Source organism: Eucyclogobius newberryi, unplaced genomic scaffold (genome assembly GCF_026437365.1).
Source record: "Eucyclogobius newberryi isolate DKJ021-1_F unplaced genomic scaffold, fEucNew1.0.hap1 SCAF_16, whole genome shotgun sequence".
Classification (NCBI taxonomy): domain Eukaryota; kingdom Metazoa; phylum Chordata; class Actinopteri; order Gobiiformes; family Gobiidae; genus Eucyclogobius; species Eucyclogobius newberryi.
Genome location: NW_027315790.1, coordinates 35,137,725 through 35,144,631, shown reverse-complemented (window position 1 = coordinate 35,144,631; position 6,907 = coordinate 35,137,725). Strand labels below are relative to the sequence as shown.

Below are 6,907 nucleotides of genomic sequence, written 5' to 3'. Positions count from 1 at the left end.
GACACGGGCAAAGCCTCAGTCTTAATTCTGTTAGATCTGATGCTGCTTTTGACACTGTCCATCATGTGACCCTCTTACAGAGACTAGAGGACTGGACACCACTGGCCCCGCCCTAAACTGGTTAAGGTCCTATCTGGAAGACAGGAAGTACTTTGTGTCCCAGACCTGTGGGGGCCCCAAGGGTCAGTCCTGGGTCCCCTTTTGTTCAACCTCTACATGCTGCAGTTAGGTCATGGAGCGGCCTCCTGCTGGTGCCAGAGTCAGGACTAAACAAGGACCGGCCTCCTGCTGGTGCCAGAGTCAGGACTAAACATGGACCGGCCTCCTGCTGGTGCCAGAGTCAGGACTAAACAAGGACCGGCCTCCTGCTGGTGCCAGAGTCAGGACTAAACATGGACCGGCCTCCTGCTGGTGCCAGAGTCAGGACTAAACATGGACCGGCCTCCTGCTGGTGCCAGAGTCAGGACTAAACATGGACCGGCCTCCTGCTGGTGCCAGAGTCAGGACTAAACATGGACCGGCGTCCTGCTGGTGCCAGAGTCAGGACTAAACATGGACTGATGGTCTAGGTTCAGACCTAACTCTTGAGTCTTTTGCTGCAGACTTCAGAGGAGCCCTTTGCCGACTGGGACCTGTCAGACCTGGATTCAAACCAGAACTCACAGCAGGACTCAGATTCTGTCCAGGACCAGGACCAGGACCAGGACCAGGACCAGGTCCTGACCCGGTCCCTACACGATGACATGCAGCGAGACCTGGAGGACGGAGGACGACTAAGTGAAGCTCTGACGGCCGTCGCAGGAGGACTTCAGGCTGTGAGCCGCGAGAAAGGAGGGATCGGGTTCAGGTTCGGACGCAAGAGGTGGACTAAACCAGGACTAAACCAGGACTAAACCAGGACTAAACCAGGACTAAACCAAGACTAAACCAGGACTAAACCAGGACTAAACCAGGACTAAACCAAGACTAAACCAGGACTAAACCAGGACTAAACCAGGACTAAACCAGGACTAAACCAAGACTAAACCAGGTCTAAACCAGGACTAAACCAGGACTAAACCAGGACTAAACCAGGACTAAACCAAGACTAAACCAGGACTAAACCAGGACTAAACCAGGACTAAACCAAGACTAAACCAGGACTAAACCAGGACTAAACCAGGACTAAACCAGGACTAAACCAAGACTAAAACAAGGACTAAACCAGGACTAAACCAAGACTAAACCAGGACTAAACCAGGACTAAACCTGGACTAAACCAGGACTAAACAAGGTCCAAACCAGGACTAAACTAGGTGAAAAACCAGGACTAAACCAAGACTAAACCAGGACAAAACAAGGTCTAAACCAGGACTAAACCAGGACTAAACCAGGTCTAAACCAGGACTAAACCAGGACTAAACTAGGTCTAAACCAGGTCTAAACCAGGACTAAACCAGGACTAAACTAGGTCTAAACAAGGTCTTAACCAGGACTAAACCAGGACTAAACCAGGACTAAACCAGGACTAAACCAAGACTAAACCAGGACTAAACCAGGACTAAACCAGGACTAAACCAAGACTAAACCAGGACTAAACCAGGACTAAACCAGGACTAAACCAGGACTAAAGTTTGTAAATTTTCTTGTCACAAACTTTGCCTGGAAGGTTTTTAAGGTAGTTTTAAGTAATAAAAACTCATTTCATTGGATAAATTTAAATGTTTAATGCAGAAAAGTGACACTGTGGCTCTTTAGTCCGACTAAAGACTGAGAAACAGTAACAAAGAGGATGAAAAGTGTGGAGGGCGTCGCCCGCGGTGATGACGGCCGCTCGGATGTGACAGAACCACAACTGAAACGTGTTTGTGTCAATGTAAATCTGATGTAGATATTTATGTGAATAAAGACATGAACCTGCAGAGCTTTGTGCGTTTTCATCACACACAAAACACCTGCAAACACACACACAAAACACCTGCAAACACACACACAAAACACCTGCAAACAAAACACCTGCAAACACACACACAAAACACCTGCAAACACACACACAAAACACCTGCAAACACACACACAAAACACCTGCAAACACACACACAAAACACCTGCAAACTCACACACAAAACACCTGCAAACACACACACAAAACACCTGCAAACTCACACACAAAACACCTGCAAATACACAAAACACCTGCAAACACACACACAAAACACCTGCAAACACACACAAAACACCTGCAAACACACACAAAACACCTGCAAACACACACACAAAACACCTGCAAACACACACAAAACACCTGCAAACACACACAAAACACCTGCAAAAACACAAAACACCTGCAAACACACACACAAAACACCTGCAAACACACACACAAAACACCTGCAAACACACACACAAAACACCTGCAAACACACACAAAACACCTGCAAACACACACACAAAACACCTGCAAACACACACACAAAACACCTGCAAACACACACACAAAACACCTGCAAACAAAACACCTGCAAACACACACACAAAACACCTGCAAACACACACAAAACACCTGCAAACACACACACAAAACACCTGCAAACTCACACACAAAACACCTGCAAACACACACACAAAACACCTGCAAACACACACACAAAACACCTGCAAACTCACACACAAAACACCTGCAAATACACAAAACACCTGCAAACACACACACAAAACACCTGCAAACACACACAAAACACCTGCAAACACACACAAAACACCTGCAAACACACACACAAAACACCTGCAAACACACACAAAACACCTGCAAACACACACAAAACACCTGCAAAAACACAAAACACCTGCAAACACACACACAAAACACCTGCAAACACACACACAAAACACCTGCAAACACACACACAAAACACCTGCAAACACACACAAAACACCTGCAAACACACACACAAAACACCTGCAAACACACACACAAAACACCTGCAAACACACACACAAAACACCTGCAAACAAAACACCTGCAAACACACACACAAAACACCTGCAAACACACACAAAACACCTGCAAACAAAACACCTGCAAACACACACACAAAACACCTGCAAATACACAAAACACCTGCAAACACACACACAAAACACCTGCAAACACACAAAACACCTGCAAACTCACACACAAAACACCTGCAAATACACAAAACACCTGCAAACACACACACAAAACACCTGCAAACACACACACAAAACACCTGCAAACACACACACAAAACGCCTGCAAACACACACACAAAACACCTGCAAACACACGCACACAAAACACCTGCAAACACACACACAAAACACCTGCAAACACACACAAAACACCTGCAAACACACACAAAACACCTGCAAACACACACACAAAACACCTGCAAACACACACACAAAACACCTGCAAACACACACAAAACACCTGCAAACACACACACAAAACACCTGCAAACACACACACAAAACACCTGCAAACATACACACAAAACACCTGCAAACACACACACAAAACACCTGCAAACACACACACAAAACACCTGCAAACACACACACAAAACACCTGCAAACACACACACAAAACACCTGCAAACACACACACAAAACACCTGCAAACACACACACACAAAACACCTGCAAACACACACACAAAACACCTGCAAACACACACACAAAACACCTCTAAACACACACACACAAAACACCTGCAAACACACACACAAAACACCTGCAAATTCACACACAAAACACCTGCAAACACACACACAAAACACCTGCAAACACACACACAAAACACCTCTAAACACACACACACAAAACACCTACAAACTCACACACAAAACATCTTTAAACACACACACAAAACACCTGCAAACACACACACAAAACACCTGCAAACACACACACAAAACACCTGCAAACACACACACAAAACACCTGCAAACTCACACACAAAACACCTACAAACACACACACACACACACACACAAAACACCTGCAAACACACACAAAACACCTGCAAACACACACACAAAACACCTGCAAACACACACACAAAACACCGGCAAATACACAAAACACCTGCAAACACACGCACAAAACACCTGCAAACACACACACAAAACACCTGCAAACACACACACACAAAACACCTGCAAACACACACAAAACACCTGCAAACACACACACAAAACACCTGCAAACACACACACAAAACACCTGCAAACACACGCACAAAACACCTGCAAACTCACACACAAAACCCCTACAAACTCACACACAGAACACCTGCAAACACACACACAAAACACCTGCAAACTCACACAAAACATCTGCAAACACACACACAAAACACCTGCAAACACACACACAAAACACCTGCAAACACACACACAAAACACCTGCAAACACACACACAAAACACCTGCAAACTCACACAAAACCCCTGCAAACTCACACACAAAACACCTGCAAACACACACACAAAACACCTGCAAACACACACACAAAACACCTGCAAACACACACACAAAACACCTGCAAACTCACACACAAAACACCTGCAAACACACACACAAAACACCTGCAAACTCACACAAAACATCTTTAAACACACACACAAAACACATGCAAACACACACACAAAACACCTGCAAACTCACACACAAAACACCTGCAAACACACACACAAAACACCTGCAAACACACGCACAAAACACCTGCAAACACACGCACAAAACACCTGCAAACACACACACAAAACACCTGCAAACTCACACACAAAACACCTGCAAACACACACACAAAACACCTGCAAACTCACACACAAAACACCTGCAAACTCACACACAAAACACCTGCAAACACACATACAAAACACCTGCAAACACACACACAAAACACCTGCAAACACACACACAAAACACCTGCAAACACACACACAAAACACCTGCAAACACACACACAAAACACCTGCAAACACATACACAAAACACCTGCAAACACACACACAAAACACCTACAAACACACACACAAAACACCTGCAAACACACACACAAAACACCTGCAAACACACACACAAAACACCTGCAAACACACACACAAAACACCTGCAAACGCACACACAAAACACCTGCAAACTCACACACAAAACCCCTACAAACTCACACACAAAACACCTGCAAACACACACACAAAACACCTGCAAACACACACACAAAACACCTGCAAACTCACACAAAACATCTGCAAACACACACACAAAACACCTGCAAAAACACACACAAAACACCTGCAAACACACACACAAAACACCTGCAAACACACACACAAAACACCTGCAAACTCACACACAAAACACCTGCAAACACACACACAAAACACCTGCAAACACACACACAAAACACCTGCAAACACACACACAAAACACCTGCAAACTCACACACAAAACACCTGCAAACACACACAAAACACCTGCAAACTCACACAAAACACCTGCAAACACACACACAAAACACCTGCAAACACACACAAAACATCTGCAAACTCACACACAAAACACCTGCAAACACACACACAAAACACCTGCAAACACACGCACAAAACACCTGCAAACACACACAAAAAACACCTGCAAACACACACACAAAACACCTGCAAACACACACACAAAACACCTGCAAACACACGCACAAAACACCTGCAAACACACACAAAACACCTGCAAACACACATACAAAACACCTGCAAACACACACACAAAACACCTGCAAACACACACACAAAACACCTGCAAACACACACACAACACCTGCAAACACACACACAAAACACCTGCAAACACACACACAAAACACCTGCAAACACACACACAAAACACCTACAAACACACACACAAAACACCTGCAAACACACACACAAAACACCTGCAAACACACACACAAAACACCTGCAAACACACACACAAAACACCTGCAAACACACACACAAAACACCTGCAAACACACACACAAAACACCTGCAAACACACGCACAAAACACCTGCAAACACACACACAAAACACCTGCAAACACACACACAAAACACCTGCAAACACACACACAAAACACCTGCAAACACACACACAAAACACCTGCAAACACACACACAAAACACCTGCAAACACACACACAAAACACCTGCAAACACACGCACAAAACACCTACAAACACACACACAAAACACCTGCAAACACACGCACAAAACACCTGCAAACACACGCACAAAACACCTACAAACACACACAAAACACCTGCAAACACACACACAAAACACCTGCAAACACACACAAAACACCTGCAAACACACACACAAAACACCTGCAAACACACACACAAAACACCTGCAAACACACACACAAAACACCTACAAACACACACAAAACACCTGCAAACACACACAAAACACCTGCAAACACACACACAAAACACCTGCAAACACACGCACAAAACACCTGCAAACACACACACAAAACACCTGCAAACACACACACAACACTTTGATGAATTAGTTTCAAACAGAAAATGATCTAATATTGTACTAAAACTGTGTTAATGTTCCTGTACTTAAGTAATAAAGTAACAGTAATAAACTAGTAATAAAGTACATTTCATGTCATAACTGTACTTTTACTCTTTTCACAAAGTATTCTGTCGTTTTGGTTCTTCTTTTGTCTCTTTGATCAGACTTGTCACTTTAAATGTTGTAAAACAGAAATAATTGCGTAAATGTGAAGAGAGGACACGTGACCGCCGGCTCCGCCCACAACCCTTTGACGTGCCGCGCGCGTCGAGGCGGCGTCAACCCGCGAACATCCGCCAGAGACGCGAGACCGAGACCGAGGCTCTAAACCCGGGTAA

The 6,907-nt window shown here is 44.5% G+C and overlaps 1 long non-coding RNA gene across 1 annotated transcript; it reads right to left on the bottom strand.

Annotated features, from left to right (window-relative positions):
• Positions 1 to 3,197: 3,197 nt before the first annotated feature.
• LOC140361506 (uncharacterized) lies at positions 3,198 to 3,968 on the bottom strand. Its single transcript, XR_011927025.1, has 3 exons — positions 3,946 to 3,968; positions 3,480 to 3,525; positions 3,198 to 3,324 (listed from the first exon to the last, which is right to left on the bottom strand). It is a non-coding gene; the product is annotated as an uncharacterized lncRNA (long non-coding RNA).
• Between the last annotated feature and the right edge of the window lie 2,939 nt (positions 3,969 to 6,907).